General features: G+C 47.3%; 1 protein-coding gene across 3 annotated transcripts in view; it reads left to right on the top strand.

Moving 5' to 3' along the window:
* The window catches only part of PHF21A (PHD finger protein 21A), a 419,360-nt gene that overhangs the window by 371,614 nt on the left and 25,548 nt on the right, over window positions 1-22,198 (top strand). The window lies entirely within an intron of this gene.

Below are 22,198 nucleotides of genomic sequence, written 5' to 3'. Positions count from 1 at the left end.
GTTCTCCACACTACTGCTGAGGGGAGGAGGGCTGGTCAGCATAATCTTAATCTTGGACGTGAGCTGAGGTCTAAATAAAATGATTGGGAAAAGGTGTTACATTGATTTCTAGAGATCCTAGTGAGATAGTTGTGTTCCCTTTGTACCTCTCCTCCTGTAGTGAGGATATGTTCACGTGTGATAGTGCGCTCTACAAATCTGCATAACCTAACTATAGGCATTCATGTATGAAGCTTTTATTTCAATATATCTACAGAATTGGATAAAGCAACATTTGGATATGGTACATTGTCATATGCGAAGAATTCTATATTGCATTTACTTGCACGAACCAGCCTTACTTGTCCTAAGAAAGAATGCAAGATGTAGTCTGTTATGAATGGCTCAGGCTTCCCCATTAGCCTAGAAACAGGACAGCCCTGGTGCACGCTCTTATGTCGATAGCACCTTGCCTTTTTGGTACTCTGGACTCATCCATTTATTTATTTTATTTATTTATTTACAGATTTGTAACGCGCTAGAATCGACTCTATACAGAGTATCTCTGCGCACAGAAAGAAAGCAGAATGATAGACAGAGACAGGCCAGCAGTATCGAATCAGCAAGTAGTTCAGTGGAGTCATAGGGTACATAGACTAAGTCTGAAATAGGAATGTTTTAAGTTTTTTTCTAAAATTTAAATGTTCCGGACATTGCCTAAGCTCGAGGGGAAGTTTATTCCACCAAGTGGGTCCGACAACCGACAAAGCATTGCCACCTTGTCTGACCCTCTTTGCTGTTGGCACTCTCAATAAAAGTTGGCTGCTTGACCTCAGAGACCGAGTAGGATTATATGGGATGAATTTATCTTTCCAATAGGAAGGCCCACATCCAAGTAGGCTCTTATGGATCAAGCAACCTATCTTAAAATTGATCCTCTTTCGGACTGAGAGCCAATGTAATTTATCCAGGAGGGGTATAGATGGCGTTCTTGGCGGGGCATTCAATACTAGCCTCGCTGCAGTATTTTGTACAACCTGGAGTTTTGCTAGTACACCTTCATTGGCTGACAGCAGGAGTCCATTACAATAATCCAAGCGACTCAACACTAATGCCTGCACCAAAGTTTTCCTGGTCGAGTCCGGTAGTATTGGAAAAACTTTTCGTAAGAGACCAATAACATGGAAACATTGGCCCACCACCCAGTGCCCATGTTGTTTAAAAGAGAGCTCTCGATCGAGGCGTACCCCTAGATTTTTTACAGCCTGTTTGGGTTCTGGCACTAGACCAAGCACGCATGGCCACCAGTCCGGCGTCCGCAAAGTTCTAGCCTCCCCGAAAAGCATGACTTCAGTTTTATTTACATTGCATTGGAGATAGTTCGATGACATCCACTTTGCCACAGCTTTCATGCCTTCGGAGAAGGCCGTCCTCACTTCGTCGGTGAGACTCTTAAAAGGAAACAAGAGCTGGGTATCATCCGCGTAAGAGACGGGGATGAACCCAAACTCTCTCAGAATTCTGGCCAGGGGTGCCACATAGATATTAAAAAGAGTAGGGCTCAAAAAAGAGCCCTGTGGCACCCCCTTAGTGATCTTAGTCTCAACCGACCGAAATGAGCCCATGCTAACAGCTTGGGTACAGTTAGATAAAAAACTCTTTAACCAGGCTAATGCTGTGCTCTCAATGCTCATAGTCAGGCGTTCGATTAGGGTTTTATGGGATATCGTGTTGAACGCTGCCGACAAATCTAATAGTACCAGGATAACAGAGTACCCTTTATCCTGGTACATATGAAGGTCATCAGTCACCGATAACAAGGCAGACTCGGTGCTGTGTTTTGGTCTAAAGCCAAATTGGTAACAATCTAGCCTACCAGCCTGTTCAATATAGTTAGATACATGTTTATTAACATCTTTCTCTATAAGTTTCCCCATAAAAGGAAGTAGGGATATGGGCCTAAGGTTAGATATATCAGTCCAGGGAGTAGAAGGGTTTTTCCTGATGGGCCTCACCAATGCTTTCTTCCATTCCCCCGGAACCTGACCTTCCATCAATGAGAGATTCACAAGACATTGAATCTGTGGACTCAGGGTATTCCCTACTACCGACACAATTCTGGCCGGGATGATGTCTGAGGGACTTCCGCTCTTAATCTGGCCTAGATAGCATTCTACCTCTACCAGGGAGATGGGGGGGGGAAAGTGTCCAAGGTCATCGATCCTGGTTCTTTTCCTTCTTCCAAGAATAAAAGTGTTTCTCCTGTAGAGGATGAATTTACTCTCGTGATGTCATCATGTATCCTATTTATCTTATTAGTAAAAAACTGTGCAACTTCGTTGCACAATTGCTGTGACGCTAATTCAGGTGTTTCGCAAGCAGCTGGTTTCACAAAAGATTGAAGGGTTTGATATAAAACCCTGGGGAAATTGCCTGCAGCTGAAAGTAAAGACTCAATATGCGTTTTTCGGGCCCATCGGATTTCTTTATGATAGATAGTGAGGGCCTCCCAATAATGATTCCGGTCCGTTTCACCATGGGTCGTTCTCCACACCTTTTCCAGCTTTCTGGACGATTGTTTAAGTGATCTTACAGGTGGAGTAGACTCTCTAATATACTTAAATTTTTTTCTTATTTTTACGGTAAAAGCAAATGCGTGGGAAGCCCGTTAGCATGCATCCCAAGGCATAACTAGATCCTATTGGCACTTCTGTTGGCCGTCCCTACTCATACTAAGTCCCTTTTTCTGTGCAGCAACTCTTCTGACCAGATTGTTGCCTGTTTTCAGCTCAGTAGGTCTTCTAACAGATCCTTGCATGTTTTGTTTATTTCTTTATTTTGAGGTCACTTTTTCGAAATGTATCGCATGTCTCACAATGACACAGAAATGATGAGGCGAAAACACAACACCGAGGATTTCCTTAAAGTGCACCAGTTTGGTGGCATTAGCATAGATGTGATTGGTTGCTTTGGCACCCTCGCTTCTTCTGAAAAGTGTTATCTTATCTAAGAGGATGTTAGAGAAGCAACTTAGTAATCTTGGGCTAACTCTGGACCTGGCCATCCAGACTCATGTTTAAAAAAGACGGCAGCTGGAACGATCAGCCTCCAAGCCTGCTTCAACAAGTCTGCATCTTCCCGACAAGGACTCTCTCATGGAATATACAAGGAAGGAAAAATCAAGTGGTAGCGATACTTCTCCTTCTCGAACATTGGATTTTTTAAACCTTGACATGATTTAATCAGTCCCCATTGTCAGGTTGCGAATCCCCGGACATTAAAATAATAGTATACAGTGTACAAATATACGCAAATAGTATATAATGTAAAAAGACCATAGGGCTTAAACAACACAGTATTTTTAGTAACACATCCACCTAATTTGAAAGAACCCAAACTTCAGCCAATGAGGTGGAAGCTTAAGCACTAATACTCCCTATAGAGACCACTATAGCTCAGATTTCAAAGCGCAAGTGTTAGAATAAAATATGAGCCTCTGACCGGGACGAGGGAGAGCAGTACACATTATGAAATGCAGCAAATCTGGAAGCAGGCTCCCCTTGAGTTAGAGGTTTCTCAGGACCGCCTGTCCCACTGCTGCATCAGCTTCTGCGTCCACTTCTGGACCCTAATGCTTCGTGAACGTGTGCCTGCTTCTCCAGGTTGCTGCCTAGCAGATGTTTCTCAAAAGCACCCCAACATAGAGTGCTGCAGTTGAAGCCATGCCCCTGGTGGAATGCACCCTTGCTTTTTCCCAAAGAGGACGCTTGGCTTTGGCATGACAGAAAGTAATATAGTCTGAGAGCCAATGAGCTATCCCCTGTTTGGGTAGGGCTTGACCTTTTCGTGGTTGAGCAAAGGATCCAAAGAACTGGTTTGATGTGCGTATGTCCTTTGTCTATATAGAACTTAAGACATCTACACAAATCTAACGAATGTAATGATTTTTCTGCTGGTGAGGATGGATTGGGAAAGAAAGATTGAAGAATGACAGGCTCATTCAAATGAAAGTCAGTAGACACATCAAGAACACATTTAAGGTTGGTTCTGAGCATCACTTTGTCCTTAGTGATCCGGAGAAAGGGTTCTCTGATGGTGAATGCCTGTATTTTTCCCACTTTCCTAACTGATATCAGAGCCAAGTGTAGTGTGGTCTTCCATGAACTTTTGTTTTCTCCCTGTACCTGCTCAAAAGAAGGTAACATCAGCTGACTTAAGACTAAATTAAGCTCCCATGGAACTGGAGGATGTTGAAGAGGTGGAAAAGCTCTGAAGAGACCTTAACTAAACTGTTTAATGATCCTTTGGGAAAGCAGAATAGGCGTCGAACTGTCAGTCCTTCTAAATCTGGAGATTGCAGCCAGATGGACCCTGACTGAAGAATACTTAGGACCACTTTTGGCCATATTTAACAAATATTACAGGATCTGAGAAGGCTTTGTTTGTGTCAGAGATGGCCATTATTCCTGACCAGATACAGAAATGCTTCCACTTAGCTTTGTAAGTCTTATTTGTTGCTGGAGCACAAGCCTGCGCCAGAATCGGTTTACACTCTGAGAGATCCAGATGGCCAGATTCTAGGTGGTCAAGAACAATGCTGTCCAGTTCAGAGACTTGGGATCGTGGTGCAGAATCCCTCCGTTAACTTACAGCTCTCAATTGTGCCCCCAACACCATTGACTCTGCTAGATCCTGTGGTCTAACTTTGGACAAATATCCGAATAAGTAAGATCATATCAGTGCAACAATCAGGGACGCCAAGTACCAACTGAACACCCTAAGGAAAAGCAAACCTTTCTTGCTCCCTGATGACTTTCATTTGGCAGTCTATTCCCTAGTCAGTTCCCGATTTAGATTTCTGGAGTGCTCCTCTTGCAGGCCTTCCCAAAGCCAGGCTAGTGCCACTAAGAGCCACGCTGAACTCAGCAGCTAGACTAGTCCCGGGATCCAGAATATGTGTCCTCATCAGTCCAGGCCTAAAACTTATAAATTGGCTCCCGTTTGAAGCAAGGGTCCAGCTGAAAATAGCCTGCATGACACATAATGCCCGTCACTACAACACTCCTGTATACATGGCCAGTGAACTAGAACTGACGGGGCAGTCGTTCCTTAAGAAGTGCCACCTCCCTATTGCTGAAACCGCAGAAGCTCAACAAAAAGAACATACAACCGCTCCTTCTGCGACTTAGCCCCAAGAATATGGAATGCATTGCCACCCATAATCAGGGCCAAGCCCTGGATGACCGCCTTCAAACTAGAAATGAAAAGGCTTCTGGTGAACACATTTCTCCCTTTGCAAATGGGCAATTCCCAAGTTGATAATGTTGAATCATGAATCTACTTACGCGATGGCTACTTTGCAGTTTTTCTGTTCTTACTCATAACTGAATGCTTCCTATTTTATATATATATATAGCCTGTCTGCTATTTGTTCAGCGCTATGATACCCTGACGGGTCATGTTTGCGCTTTATAAGACTCCTCAAATAAATGTTTGGACAATATTCTGGAAAGCACCTTCTAAGGAATAGCTGGAGGTGCTGCCAACTGCAGCAGTTTGCTGTAGCAGTACTGGCGAGACCACGCCGGAGCAATAAGGATCCGATTGTAATGGTCTGTTTTCACATTCTTAAACACTTTGGGGATGAGGGGAAAAGGTGGAAAGGCGTAGGCAAATATCTTGAACCAACTAATCGAAAGAGCATTGCCCATCATTCCTGGATTCCAAAACCTGTCTGCGAAGCACAAGCATTTTCTGTTCTATTCACAGGTTTTTATTGAACGCATGGCTTCCCAGTAGTAGCAGCCCTTGCTTGTAAAGTGAGCGTTTAGGCATACCTATAGGTTTTAAGTGCTTTTCTGAAACGTAGTTTAGCCTAAGACTGATCGGTTCCAGAGTTTTGTGGCAAGATAAGGAAATGAGCGGCCTCCGTCTCTGGCTCTCTTGATTCTGGCGAAAAGCTTTAAGTTGTTTGACCGAAGTTCTCTATTGGCATGGTAAGCGTTGATGAGGTGATGGAGGATGTAAAATGTAAATTGATATTTGTATAGCGCACTACTCACCCGCAAGGGTCTCAAGGCGCTTGTACGAATACCGCTGTGGAACCCATCCTGACTTTCCCCGTGAGGTGTCCACTCCTGGGCACCCCCAAGGTGGAGGCCTTAGCGTTGTGGGGGCCGTTGTGGAGATTAAGCAAGCTATTGCCCAGAGTTGCAGAGTGGGACTCCATGATTGGAATAGGCACCGAGGCGAGAATTATCAGGTCCGTGGAATTTTGAGCCCAAGACCCGCCGAGGCGGGGAATTGAACCCTGGTCCCGGGCTAGACCTCTGCATCAGGGTCTGCCGCTCTAACCATTGAGCCACACTTCTCCACTTCTCCATCGTCTTGTAGGATACGCAGGCCTACTTTTCGTTTTGCAAGATGTGCAATGGAAAGTGTTTTGAATTGTATCCTTTGGCTTATTGGCGTCTAGTAAAGAACAGCAAGAGCCGTGGGGGTGTTGGTCACCCCCACTTTTTGTCTAGTGTTCGATGCAATTTTGACAAAGTTCACTGGGTTCCTGCTATCCAGGTCCCTAGTGACAGATCTCTTTCCCTAACCTGTTCAATTATTTTCCCAATTGGCAAAAACCTTCAGCACTCTCTGTGAGTCCCTAGTAAATGTTACCCCTGATACCTAGGGCAATGGGTACTAATAAAGGTCCTTAAGGGCTGCAGCATGTATAATGTCACCCAAAGGTACCCCACACCAAGCCCATGCAGGCTGCCATTGCAGGCTGCATGTCTTGGGGCAGAGAAAAGCGCTAACTAGACTTTGCATACAACCCTGTGTGCCTTGTCTGCAGACACTTGCATGAAGTATAGATAAGTAACTCCTACATCAGGCCATTCAGCCCTAAGGTAGGGTGCACTATACTAGAAGTACAAGTGACCAGTAAAGCCATTTTAAGGACATGTGCTGGACACTGGTCAAAAACGAGTTCTCAAGATTCATAATGGCCTGACTAAAACCAAAGATGTTTAGCATCAAACGTCTTGTATTAAAAAAAACAGTGATCGATTGATTAATACATCCACCCAGAGGGCACTTTAAAGGTGCCCCTGAAAACTTATGGTGTCCTGACTGTCCAGTTCTGACCAGTCTGCCACCACAGACGAGTTTATGCCCTCAGGGGAAAGAGGCCACACTGCCAGGAGGTCAGGAACAAAGCCTACTCTGTCAGGAGGTGTTTATACCCCCTCCAACAAGACAACCCGTAAATTAGCATTCCAAGGCAGGGAGCTTTAAAGAGCCCACTGCCTTTGGAATGTGAATCTGGCTTCCCTCGAAGGTGAGGGGATGCCACACCCCCTGACCAGGACCTATTTGTCACCTGGACCTGTGGGAGAATAAGTAGGCAGAGAGGAGTGCTCACCCTCAGGCTAATTTCGCCCTAAGGTGGGCTACCTGATTTGGACATGAAAATTAGAAGTCTGCCATCTTGGTGATGGCAGAATTAAGAACTCTGGGACAGGGTAATGCTTGCTCACCCTAGGAATTGGTCATATAGGGGACATAGTAACCCGAGGGGTATGTAGCCCATTGGCTACTACCCTTACTCCCCTAATGCCTCTAAATGTAGGATTTAGGGAAGCCTCTGGCACCAGTAAATCCGATCCTGCTGACTTAAAAGAAGGACCCTGAAGAGCTGCAAGAGCAGAGGAGCAGCAACTGAGCGCCAAACCTGCCGGCCTGCCTGCTGTCCCATACAATTGCACCAAAGACGACTCGTCCTGCAGATGCTGTGCCTCCAAAAGCCTTGGAGGGCTGCCAGTCCTTCACCCCAGACCCAGGAACTCCTGTGGGTTAGCAGAGCTGCTCCTCTGTATCCTGCAGGCACCCTAGCAGAACTGTGAGGACTCCGGACCGCCAAAAACACGACACTGGAAAGCACTACTGCACCTATGACCTCTAGCCCGAGTTAAAGTGAGTCAATGGTACTAGCATGGTCCTTAGGTGAAGCTCAACTTTGGTTTCCCAATAGTGGACTCTCTGCTGCCTGCAACCTCTTTGTGCAGGCTACCTCTACCGCGAGTTTCTCCGGTCGTGAAAACGTGACACCTCTGCACCCACCCAGCCTCTGCCCGAGGAGTAGAGGACCAAAGGTGTCCCAGAGCATCGTGAGACCTGAGCCCCCTTGTTGGTTCATATGGACTGGTCCCCTAGTCCCAGCAGCTTGCAGCCTCTTTTTTACCTGACCGATCACCATATACCTACTTGGGCTTCCTGACGCTGGAAAGCACCATTGCACCCGACTGACCCAGTGCTGCTCGAGGTGGCCTGATGGTGCTGCCTTGGACTCTGCCCAATTCTCCCATTAAGTCCAGAAAATTGGTCCTGTAAGTCGCTGTAAATGACCTGTATACAGTATATGTCTTTTCTCCATAGGATAACATTACCACTACAGAAATTGCACTGTCCATTTTTAAATTTTTCATAAATTCATAACTTGAAATGTACCTACATGATTTTGATGATTCTGGTGCCCAAGTTATATAGATACGTGTTGTTCTTATACATTCGTGTGGACTGCCTTATTGAGTCTTGTGCATCATGTAATGAGTGTGTGTGTATGCAGCAGATGAATAACACTCCTCTTTGTTAAGCCCACCCCGACCCCACAAATTATAAGTATAATGATTGATTCTCCCTCTCCCCCCACCCCAAGAGAGTACCTTGGGATTGCTAGCGCAAGCCCCTGTGTACTTGCAAGGGATACCTGGACTCTTTGCACAGTATGCCTCTTTTTGGTATACTATGTAAAGAGCCTGCTTCCTACAGTGGTTTTTTTGACGACAGTGTGTGGGCTGCCCAAATAACGGGAATTCCCAAAGTCAAGGCGAGATCGTATTAAGACTTGGACCAATATTCTGCGCACATTCATGGGAAGCTAATTAAGAGCCTTCCTCAGTGCTCTAAGGAGGCTGAAGCAGCTAACTGCAACCTTCTTTTTTTGAGTGGTCCTGGTAAGAGGTCTATCCAGTGTGACACCCAGACTTCTCTCTTGTGGTTCGGGGGGTGGGCGATCACACAGGGACTTGGCCAGTTAAGTTGGTCCCACAGTGAAGTTTTGTTGGATCTACCAGGACCTCCTTTTTGTCCCCGTTTAACCTTAGGTTGCTAGATGCCAATTGGTTGGTGTTCTGCTCTAGTCATATGTTTTGTTTGTAGTAGAATATGGAGTCTTTGTTGGACAGTAATCTGCGTATCGTCCACATATGATACCATGGCGAAACCTAAAGAGCAGATGTCAGATAGAGGACCAACGTACAGATTAATAAAAAGCGTGCAGCTCAAGAGGAGCCCTGCGGCACTTCGCATTTTAGCTGATGGTTCGTAGAGAGAAAAGGCTCCTCGCTGATTTGGAAGCTCCTATTTTTGTGGAACGAAGAAAGCCATTTCAAGTTGCTACCTGAGATACCTACTAATTCCAGGCTGGAAATGAGGGTGATAGGAGACCATGTTGCTCTTAAGTCAAGAAGTGCCACCGATCCACCTTGATCTAGGACATTTTTAAAATCATCCATAGCTATCGGGGTGCTGTTTCCATACTGCCACCTGTCCAGAAACCCTTTTGAGTGGGGTGTAGCATGTTGGATTCCAGGAGTTCCAAAAGATGGTTGTTTATTGCATTTCCCAGGATTTTGCAGACACCTGGAAGTAGCGAGATAGGTCTGTAATTTTTAGTCGGCTCAGGACTTCTGACCAAAGGCCTCTCGTTGAAAGCTTGTGCAGGTGGACATTCCATCTGTCCATGAATGCATTTGTCGGCTTTCACCTCATTGGCTGAAGTTTGGGTTCTTACAAATCAGATGGATGTGTTACTAAACATACTGTGTTGTTTCAGCCCTATGACCTTTGTGCATTATGTACTATATATTACACTGTATATTGCTATTTTAGTGTACCAGAGACTCTTAGCCTGACGTTGGTGAATGATTCAAGCATATGATTATATAAAAGATATCAATGTTGGAGAACTGGAGTTGCAAATAAGTAACTAAGGACCATATGTATCAAGCCTTTTACCCGTTTGCAAACGGGCAGATTCTCAGAATCTGCCAGTTTGCGAATGGGAAAAAGCCTTTTGGGATGTATCATCTCAAATGGCCATCGCAAAATAGAGAATCGCAAAATTTGTAATTTCAAATTGCGATTCCTTATATTCAATTCTGGAAGCACCAGAAATTTGCAATTTGGTCTTACGGAATTGCAAATTACTACCAACTTCAAGTTGGTGGTAATTTGCGATTTTCTTTAAAAAAGCACTTTTTTGATTTTTTTTAAAAGTGCCATATGTCGCACATACATGCCCTTGCACATGTATGTGCACAAAATGTGCACACATGCATATTTCAGGGGTGCAACAGGGTGTCCTTTTGGCACTATTGCAACCTTGAAATTGCATTCTCAATTTGCGATTCTCTAATTGGTAATCGCAAATTGAGAATGTCTTCCCATTCATTCCTATGGGCCTCTTAGCCCATAGGAATGAATGGGAAGGTATTCCTTATTTGTGAATCTCAATTTGCGGTTCGCAAATAAGGAATATGTAGGATTCGCAAACATTTTTGCAAATCCTACAAACATTGCATTTTGCGATTCTCTAATTGCGATTCGCTAAAAATCGCAATTTGAGAATCGCAAAACTTTTTTGATACATATGGCCCTAATTTCTTAAATGCATCCTTGTGCCAAAAATTGATGCAAGTACTCTTTTTGTGCAAAAATATAGCACAAAATGACTGACTTGCATTTTGCCTAACTTCACAGTAATTTCATGGAATTACATGAATTTCATACACTCCTTAAAAACTTATACCTCTGATACACTTCATTACGTGTTCTATTATTGCATTCATGGATACAGACGTTATTTTCTGCTGTTCCCATGGAAGAAAACTAGGTGGGGTCCAGCTCCACGATATTCAAGCGTTTGACTTGAGTGAAGATTCCTATGATGCAGAAACGTGACTAAAAGTATGTAACTTTTTCATACCGACACTGCCAAAGCCACGGGGGCAAACTTAGTTTCCCAAGCCTAGGTTTAGGAAACAACAATCCGGTGGGACTGCGAATCTGCATCTACAATGCAACACGCAGATTTCCAATAAAGTCCAACCTTCTCAAGAGGGACAGGCACATAAGCGATTCACTTGAGGTGGCTACAGAGCTGAAAGGAAGGGTCTCCACTACTTTTTGGCTAGGTTCATGCAATAGAAATACCATATACATACATACTTACAAAGAGTTGAGGGAGTTCTGCAAAGAGCACCTCAACCTCCAGAAAGTAACTTGCCATCCATTCCACCCGACCACTCAGCACTTGTCAGCAGAAGAATCTGGTTATTCGCTCCACAATGGGAGGAAAAAACTTAAAGTAAGGAGGAGGCTGGGGGTTGGGGAGGATACAGAAGTGGCTGGTTCTTTAAGATGAAGTAGCTAACTGGCAGAAGTCAAATCCTTGAACACAAATGTCATGTTGTGAGGAATCGTAGATCTTAGCTCTTTAGATTGGACACATTAGTCAATCCAATGGATTCTCATATTCATGCCAAAGAACCTCATTCATTGGAGTTTTGCAGAACTATGATGTAAGGAGGTATTTTCCTCGCAAAGAAGGGTTGCTTCCTTCCCGGAGATTTGCTTTGTGTCCAGTCTTGCGCTTCTGCTGAGTTCTGGTGGCCTCCTGTGTTCAGATTATCTCCCGAAGATAAGCTAGATACAGCTTCTGTTTGTGCTAGGGCCTATAATCCCATCGAGTCCCTGTCTCCTGAGCGGTTCTTCAGGATCTGCAAGGGAGGCTGAGGCCTTTCCTTCCCTCTCTTCCCAAAGTCACACATGTCAATGAAGCTGTCCTTTTAAAGTATAATTAGTGAGATGCAGTGAACTCACTAGCAGTTATGTATGGAGGAGCGATCTCTGCACATATACATCTTACATTTAAAGGTGAACTAGTTAGCCATGAAGTCATTTATGACCCTTGGATTGGGGAAGGAGATCATTTTACAAAACTACTGCTGGAGTATGTTGTATTTAAGCAACCAAGGGGAACAACCTGCTACCACGCTGTTTAGCTGTGGAGGTGTGGTAGTATGGGTGGTCTGCCAGAGTAGTTTTGTAAATGCCCCTTTTGATTGGACATTGCACAACTTTCAGTGGAAGTATTTGTTGTGTGTCTCTTTGAAGCGTAGTAATTCTGTCTTCGGAAGATGGCTCTCGATTGACTGCCTGCCAGAGTACTCGTCTTTGTGGCCACAGTACAAATCTGCTCAACATTTCTAATCTAATTGCGACGATGCCAGAACTCTGATGGATTCTGTGACTTTCATGGTGACCAGCAGGATCCTAATGTCAGTCTAAATCCCTGTCCTCAATGCCTGATCTGGTTCCTGAAGTTCACCTTGCTCTGTAGAAGGAGAACCTGACCAGTCAAACAGCATGTAGAACGTGCTGGGAGCCGTTGTACATGTGAAAGCCTCCAATTTTGCCAGGAGACTTTAGAGAGGGTAATGGAAAAAATACATTCATTTCTGTTGACCGGATGCGTTTGGGCATTCAGGCAACATCATGTTTATACTAACCCATTGACAGTTACTTGTGACTATTAGAATATTGAACTCTTTCTTGTTGCTTAATATGGTATTTGCAAGATCTCGTCTAAGACAGTGTTTAACTCGTGCTCTAACTGTTTGCATCCTAAGCACTTGTGGATCCAGACACTTGTAGTTGGTTACATGGGATTTGGCCATTTTTATGACTATTGGATCGGTTTATCGAGTGAGCAACCTAACTGGTTGTTGTTTTTTCTCTTTTTAGGTCTCGCCTATGCAGCGCTTACGCTGTCTCTATGAGACCTGCTTTATTCCGGAGATGGGCATAAAGCTCTGCCCACTTTCCACCCATCTTTTTAATTGGCTCCTGTCCTTTGTAAATGGTGGCTTTACAGCCAACCTGCACCCTCTTTTTTCTGGACATACTGTTTCTTGCCAAAAGTCATGACTCTTTTCTACATTGGACAGTCCATCATTCTCTCAGCGTTCTTTGCCCCTCCTCACCCCTCGAATGAGGTGGGGAAGCTCCATCAGTTGGCTACCATAAGAGCTTAACATTTTCACACCACTGGTGCCGAGGACCATTAAGTGAACAGTTAGGTTTTTATGTGGTTCTCCCGGGCGAAAAATGGAAAGGCTGTGTAGAAAAGGACTCTGTTGAGGATGATAAACCTCTGCTTACAATCTGCTATGCTCTGGCCAAGAAGCAGCCTTTAGAAGGTCTAAGAACCCATTCCACTAGGGCGAACGGTGCTACCACTGTGTTGTCACATGGAGTGCCTCTTCTTGATATCCGCCAACCTGTGATGTGGGTGTCTGTGCACATTTAATGAAGCACTACTGCCTTAACAACCAAGTCACCCATTCCATTTTTCAGGACTTTTTGATTAGAGTCCTCTCACAGACACTTCACCTCTGGGAGACGCTGGTTTAGTATATTTTCTGAAGCTGAGGAATCTGGGGTTAGAAGTATCCAATAGGAACAACAAGGTTCGAGGCATATGGGCTGCAGATGGTACATTTATGAATAGATCGCCATCTGGTGTTGGGCTCGGATGATTGCACTTTGTTTTTCTTCTGGAGAAGTCTTTGTCGTCATAGGTGACTCCTCCTCTCGGTGTTAGTGCGCATGGGCATCGGCTCCATCCTTAGATTGTTTTTTTCCGCCATCGGGTTCGGATGAGGATCGAAGCGCTCCGGACCGACTTCAACAAAGAAGGTTATAACCGGCGCGTATTCCTTTCCAAATCGACGGTATCGTTATCGAACGCGACTTCACTCCATACCGACGCGGTTCGAAGGACGACGACTACGAGAAACTCGACGTAGTCCAGCCCGGGGTCCATGGAAAGGACTCCATTCAAAAAATTTCCAACGTGTGGTGCTAAGTTCCCACACAAGGACCTACACGAGGTGTGCAACCTCTGCTTGTCCCCTGAACACGAATCCAGGGACTGTGAGGCCTGTGCAGCGTTCTCGTCAAAATCGACGATTAGAAACCGTCGAGCCCGAAGACACGAGGTATCGAGAATGCAGTCACAAGCAATCCCGGAGCTGTTCGAGGACCAGCACCCAGAAGAGGAGGAAGAAGAGGCCGACGAGGCGGGGTCAGAAGCGGACGAGTCCGACGTCGAGGAAATCGACGTCCAACAAACCGTGAGTGACGACGTCCCCTTACCGAAAAACAGACCCCGCACGGTGTCGACCCCGCCCTCGAGCCCGGTCAGACAACCGAAAAAAGTTTCCAACGCCCCGCCTTCGAGCACGGCAACGAAACAGAAACAGAAACACTCGGTCCCACATCATAGTGGTTCCGGTTCCGATAAACTGACCACATCGACACCGAAGCACCAGGTCAAGGAAAGCTCGAAGACGAAGCAGTCCATGTCGACACCGAAGCACGCTTCGGCGCCGGGGACATCTTCGATACCGAAGAAGTCGGATCCGAACAAAACTTCGGCACCGAAAATACAAATGGACAGTTCAAAGAAAAAACACCTTTCGGAACCGAAAACTGCGGTACCGACACAGGAACACGGAACGGATCCTAAACAAAAGACTTTGTTTATTGACCCAAAGACTGGCAAGGTAGCCACAGAACTACCTAAAAAGAGGAAACATGAACATTTGGACGACAAGGCTCATCCAAAGAAGAGAACAATGGGGACGAATACAACTCCTCCCCCTTCTCCCAAACCTCACACACCATCTTCACCTGTTCCTCACAATAGGCCAGATATTCCTCCCACACGTCCATCTACACCTACAACAGATGGAGAGAGTGACACAGGGGAGGGGGGATACCCTGGGGATGATGAGGACACAATCCCAGAGGAGGCAGACCCATGGGAGGAGTATAATGTGGGATCAGGTAATGATACCGACCTTGAGTCATATCCCTCAAAACCTTCACCTCCTGATGACAATACTGGGTTTGCACAACTCATTACTAGAGCAGCAACATTTCATGAGGTAGACCTACATACAGAACCTCTAGTACAGGACTTCTTATTAGAAACACTACCTACTGCACAAAGAACATCAGGAACACTACCAATGCTAAAGGGCCTTCTCAGTCATACATCAGAGATATTCAAAGACCCAGTGAGGGCTAGGGTATTAAACCCAAGAATTGATAAAAAATATAGGGCAGCTCCAAAAGACCCAATATACATTAAGGGACAAATTCCTCTAGACTCACTAGTGGTCACAAACGCTCGCAAGAGAGCAAACTCTTTATCTACAGGAGAAGCTCCACCTCCTGACAAAGAGTCTAAACTAATAGATGCCTCTGGCAAGAGAGTAGCATCTCAAGCGGCAAACAGTTGGTGCATAGCTAATACGCAAGCACTACTTGCAAGGTATGACAGAGCGCATTATGATGAGTTAGAAACACTCATCAAACATCTCCCTAAAGAACATCAAAAGAAAGCAGATCAACTTATACAAGAAGGGAAGTTTTGCAGCGTGAATCTTTCTGGATTCACTATGCTGTGCATTATTCCGCGGTCTTGTGGTTGGGTCCGGATTCGTAGTCTTTTCTTTGTTTTTTTTTTTTTTTTTCTTTGCCCAGGTGGGCGTCGGCGTCACACCCCCTTTGGGTGTATTTCCGGTGACGTCGGCATGCTTCCTGCGGAAGCTCCCACTCTTGGGCGCCATCTTCAGATTCTTTTTTTCCGCGGTCGGGTCTGGATCGTTCCCGTTTGGGCTCCAGACATTTTTGGAGAAAGAAGAAAGAAAATACAGAAAAGACGAGGAGAAGTCATCTGAAGACTCCAGGGGACTTCACCGACGAAAGACAAGCAAAGATAAGGCGTTTTCCATCCAGATCTTCGACGACCGTCGACGAACACGCGACCAGAGAGGCCCTGGACGCTCGAGGATGGACAACACGCCGTTCAAGTTCTGCCGTAACTGCCACCACAAGTACGCGCAGAAGGACCAGCACCCGGTATGCAACCTTTGCCTACCGGTGGACCACGAAAGCGGAGACTGCAACGCCTGTTCCGCCTTCACCCCGAAGACCCTTCGTGTGAGAGAGAGGCAGAGGGTAGCACACGCCGCCCTGCAGGGGAAGGCCCCGACCCCGTCGCTCTACGAGCTGGGGATGTCCTCCGAGGAAGAAGACAACGCTGCCGCCGAAGACGACAGCTACACGGTCGTAGAGACCGATTACACGAAGACTTCTGACAAGGTAGGAGACTCTTCGGCCCCCAAGAACCCGAGAGACTCTGAGTCTCGAAAAATCGAGGGCAAGACCCCGAAAGCGCCGACGCCAAAAAAGGCGGCGTCCGCGACTACTCCCAGGCCCAGCGGATCCTCAGAGAAGGAGTCCCCGGCGCCGAGAGCTGCTGATCAGCAGAAGACGTCAAAAATCGTCCCCGAAAAGGATCGATCGACGAGGGAGAAAGACCCGAAACTGTCGACGACGACCAGAGACCCGATATCCGGTTCGACGTCGAAAACTTCGACTCCGAGAGGCACGGCGACGAGCCATCCGTCGAAGAGAGCGGCGGAACCATCCGACGCGGAACACGCGGCCGAGATGGAAAAGAAAAGAAGGCGCCTCGAGGCAGAAATGGAGAACTTCATGCAGCGGAAAAAAGATTTCGACGCAAGGATGAAGGCCTTCACGATCCCTCACAAGACCAAGCCACCAGTGCTGGAGGCGGTCGAGGAGGAAGAAGAAGAGGTCGCCGAAGTCACCGAGCAAGACCAGGACGTCGAGGTGTTCGACGACCAGGAGGAGTACGAGAATCCCCACGAGAGCTACAGCTATGGGGAGGAAGATGAGGGCAGGACAGACACAGAGTCGGCGCCCTATGACCTTCAGGAGGTAGATTACATCGATGTCGACACCGACAGCCCGGAGGAGGTGGTCGACACCTACCCCTCGAGGCCCTCGCCGCCGGACGACATCGGGGCCTACAACGCGGTGATACAATCTGCCGCAGCAGCTTTCAAGCTCAAGCTCGACGAAGAGAAGCAGAAAGCAGACTTCCTTCTGGAAACATTGCTCCCAACACAAACGAGGAGCCAGTTCCTCCCGATGCTCGAGAGCGTCTTGGCTCAGGGGAAGGAAGCTTTCAGGGAGCCCGCAACATGCAAGGCAGTAACTCCCAGAACTGAGAAGAAGTACAAGCATGCCGCAAAGGACCCGGCCTACATTCAGGGCACGGTCTCCGCAGACTCCATTATCACGGCCACAGCAAGGAGGAGGGCTAACGTACCCACTACCTCGGGCCCGCCACCGGATAAAGAGAGCAAAAGGATGGATCTGGTGGGCAGAAGGATCGAACGGAATGCCGCGACCCACTGGCGCATGGCTAATTCCAACGCCCTGGTAAACAGACACATGTACCAAATCATGGAGGGACTGGGGCAGTTGGTGAAGGACTTGCCCCAGGATGCCAAGCAGAAAGCCGAAAAGCTAATTGAAGAGGGGAAGAATGCTGCAAATTCTTGCCTTAAGACGGCCCTGGATGGGGCAGACACCGCCAGCAGGCTCATGATGATGGGCGTCACGGAAAGGAGACACGCCTGGCTCAGGATATCCGGTTTCAAACCGGAGGTGCAACACAGCATCCTGAACACACCATTCAACGGCAGTACGCTTTTCGGACAAACAGTTGATGAGCAACTCAGCCAACTTAAGAAGGATAACGAAACAGCAAGATCCATGGGAGCATTGCAGTTCAGAGGGAACAAGAGGGGCACCCCGTCACGGAGGCCCGGCGGAAGAGGCGGAAACCAGCCAGGTACATCACACCAGGCTTTCCAGCAAACGCACCAGGCAGACTCGCAGGGTCAGCAGGGCCATCAGAAACAGCCCTGGCAGTACCAACAAAGAGGCCAGTCCTTTCGAGGGAGAAATGGACGGGGACAAAATAGAAGAGGGGGCCAGCAGCCCACCTCCAAGTGACTTCAAAAAAATCCGTGTGCCCACCCACAAAAAAGATCCCAGGGGGCAGCACGTACAGATGGGTCAAGACAAACTAGACACCTACGACCACAGGACACCAGTGGGAGGAAGATTAAGATTCCACCTCCAGGAGTGGAGAGGAATCACATCAGACAAATGGATCCTCAACATTATCCAATTCGGATACTGCATAGAGTTGGAGGCGAGGCCAACAAACAGAAAACCAAGAAGAAAGCCGCTAGCAAGCAAGCAGCTGCAGTGCCTTCAGGAAGAAGCAAAAGAACTCCTGCAGAAGCAGGCCATAGAAAGGGTACCCTTCAAGGAAAGAAACACAGGAGTATACTCAACATACTTCCTGGTACCAAAAGTAGACGAGACAATGAGGCCCATTCTCGATTTACGGTTCGTGAACAAATTCATAAGAACGCAAAAATTCAAAATGACCTCCCTGCAAGAGGTGCTCCCACAGTTGCAGACCGGGGACTTCATGGTCACTATAGACCTCAAAGACGCATACCTGCACATCCCAATGAACAGGAAGCACAAGCACATGCTCAGGTTCACCGTCGGAGAAAGCCACTACCAGTTCACGACACTGGCCTTCGGTCTAAAATCGGCACCAAGAGTTTTCACAAAGTGCCTCGCAGCAGTCGCAGCGCACCTAAGAAGGCAGGGAATACATGTATACCCTTACCTGGACGACTGGCTGGTGAAAGCAAACTCATACCAGAAATGCAAGCTGCACGCACATACAGTGACCAGCACGCTCATAAACCTGGGGTTCTCCATCCATTGGAAGAAATCATCAATGGAGCCGGAACAAGTGAAGATCTTCCTGGGAGCACAGATCAACACCTTACAGGGCAAGGTGTTCCCCAGCGAGAAGAGGGCGAGGGCGCTGGTGAAGGAAACTCGCCTCTACCGGAAGGGACAAGCTCGGACAGTGAGGACGGCGAGCAAGATCATGGGGATGATGGCATCATGCATCCACCTGGTACCGAATGTACGACTCCACATGAGACCCATTCAAGAATGGCTACAGGAGCAATGGTCACAAGCTACAGGCAGTTGGGAGGATCTAGTGGTTGTAACGCACGCAGTGCAGAAGGAGATGACATGGTGGACCATGGAGAACATAGCAAGGGGAAAGCCTCTAACGCCCCCAACGCCAACAGTGACCATCACCACAGACGCATCCCTGAAGGGATGGGGCGCTCACATGGAGGAGCTCAAGGTGAGGGGACTGTGGACACCGACGGATGCCACAAAGCGCATCAATTACTTAGAATTGAAGACAATCTTCCTTGCACTGAAGGCCTTTCAAACAAGACTGTACAAGCACAGGGTATTGATACAAACAGACAACACCACTGCGATGTTCTACATCAACAAGCAGGGGGGCACACAGTCCGCACCGCTTTCAACGCTGGCGCAGGAGATATGGAGATGGGCCATCCCTCTCAAGATAGACCTGCTAGCCATACACCTACCAGGGAAGGACAACATACAAGCCGATTGGCTCAGCAGGCAGACATCGGCATCCCACGAGTGGGAGCTCAATGCTCAGGAGACAAGATACCTGTTCGACAGGTGGGGGACACCATCGGTGGACCTGTTTGCCACACGCCAGAATGCAAAATGCCAAAACTTCGCATCCAGGCAGCCCGAGGAGGGGACACTGGGGAATGCCCTATGGATAGATTGGTCAAGGACATTTGCCTACGCCTTTCCCCCGATACCACTGATGCACAGAGTACTGAGCAAGTGCAGAGCGAGCAACATGACACTGATACTGGTCGCACCGCAGTGGGCGAGGCAGACCTGGTACTCGCAGATCATGGAGATGACACAGTGTGCACCCCACAGATTCAGCAGGAGGAAAGATCTACTGTCCATGCAGAACGGAGAGGTACTGCATCCAGAGCCAGAGAGCATGAGCCTAGTAGCGTGGCTCCTGAGGACATAGAGTTCGCACATTTGAGACTACCAGAAAGCACCCTGAGGGTACTTCGGGAGGCACGAAGGCCCAGCACTCGAAAGTGCTACGTTGCGAAATGGAAAAGATTCACAATATGGTGCAGACAGGAAAGACTCCACAATAAGATGAAGAGGGACTCCACAGTGCTAAGGTACCTGACGCACTTACTGGAGAAGAACCTTAGCTCATCCTCGTTAAGAGTTCACTTGGCAGCGATAGTAGCCTACACAAGGGGAGAAACGTGCAGGAGCTTCTTCACATCACAGGTGGTGAAGAGATTCCTAGAAGGAGCGAAAAGGATCGCACCACCCAAGCGGGTGCCGCCACCTGCATGGAACTTGAACACAGTCCTAACGGAACTCATGAAAGAGCCCTTTGAACCACTTCACAAGGCCTCCCTAAAGATGCTAACTATGAAAACAGCCTTCCTGGTTGCGATAACGTCCTTACGCAGAGTAAGCGAGCTTCAAGCGCTGACGCTACAAGAACCATACATACAAATACACAACGATAGAGTTGTGATGAGGACTGACCCACACTTCATGCCGAAGGTGGTATCCAATTTTCACATGAACCAGTCTATACAGATACCGAGTTTTTTCCAAAAACCCACAACCAGCGCAGAGAGAGCTCTGCACACCCTGGACGCCAGAAGGGCAGTCATGCACTACATTGAAAGGACAAAGGGGCACAGGAAAACGAAACAGTTTTTTGTGTCCTTCGCAAACAGCTTCATGGGCAAAGCAGTAACCAAAAGGACCATTGCACGATGGATCGCACAAACAATCCAACTCTGCCACAAACGGGCAGGACAGGAACTGGCTGAGGGGACACGTGCCCACTCCACCAGGAAGAAGGGCGCTACAATAGCCTTCCTGGCTAACACACCCATAGAGGACATATGCCTGGCGGCAACATGGGCTTCGGTGCACACGTTCACGAAGCACTACTGTGTGGACATACAAATGAACAAGGAAGCTCAAGTGGGACAGAAGGTGCTACAGCACATATTCAACACCCAACGCTCATCTTCCACCCAGCCGCCACAGAGATGAGAAACCGCTACAAAATCTATGCACAGCATAGTGAATCCAGAAAGATTCACGCTGCAAAACGAATAGTTTTCTTACCTGTCGGTGTAGTTTTGCAGCTTGAAGATCTTTCTGGATTCACTAGCGAACCCACCCACCTCCGCCAGAAAGATGAGGCTGGAGAGAGAAGAGGTGGTTAACTAAAGAATAGACTTTGAAAATACAAAGCGGTAAATACAAACTAAGAAGAACATTGCCATTACTTCGGAAACGAAAGAAACACGGAAAAAAAGAACCCGAAGATGGCGCCCAAGAGTGGGAGCTTCCGCAGGAAGCATGCCGACGTCACCGGAAATACACCCAAAGGGGGTGTGACGCCGACGCCCACCTGGGCAAAGAAAAAAAAAAAAAAAAACAAAGAAAAGACTACGAATCCGGACCCAACCACAAGACCGCGGAATAATGCACAGCATAGTGAATCCAGAAAGATCTTCAAGCTGCAAAACTACACCGACAGGTAAGAAAACTATTCGTTAATTACTAACACTTCAATAAAGTGCGCCCTAGACGCGGCAGAAACTGCGGCAAGGTCGACAAATACAAGCATCATGTTAAGGAGACATGCATGGCTCAGAGTGTCAGGGTTCAAACAAGAGGTACAAACATCGTTACTGAACCAACCTTTTGATGGGAAAACACTTTTTGGCACAGGGACAGATGAGGCCCTAGAAAAGATGAAAAAGGATACAGAAACGGCTAAATCAATGGGAGCATTGCAACAGCCGACACAAAGAGGTTCCTTTCGTAGATCCACCTATAGAGGAGGATCCAAAAGTACAGGTACAAACCAACAGCAAACCTCTTTTACACCTACATCACCCAGAGGTAATTCTAGAGGTGGATACAGGGGTAACAACAACAAGGGTAGAGGTCGCGGAAACAACAACAACCGCAACTCTCCAACCCCAAAACAGTGACTCCATAGAGCTTCCCCCAGACCATATAACACCGGTAGGGGGACGCCTATCACAGTTCCTACCTGTCTGGGAAAACATCACATCAGACAAGTGGGTAAGACAAATTATCCAACATGGTTATTGCCTAGAACTCACAGCTACCCCACCAAACATCCCCCCCAAACAGCGTCCAATGAAACAAGATCACCTGACACTATTAAAACAGGAAGTAATAT

Source organism: Lissotriton helveticus, chromosome 3_2 (genome assembly GCF_964261635.1).
Source record: "Lissotriton helveticus chromosome 3_2, aLisHel1.1, whole genome shotgun sequence".
NCBI lineage: Eukaryota > Metazoa > Chordata > Amphibia > Caudata > Salamandridae > Lissotriton > Lissotriton helveticus.
Note: the sequence above shows the minus strand (reverse complement) of the source record. Positions and strands in the feature narration are given on the sequence as shown.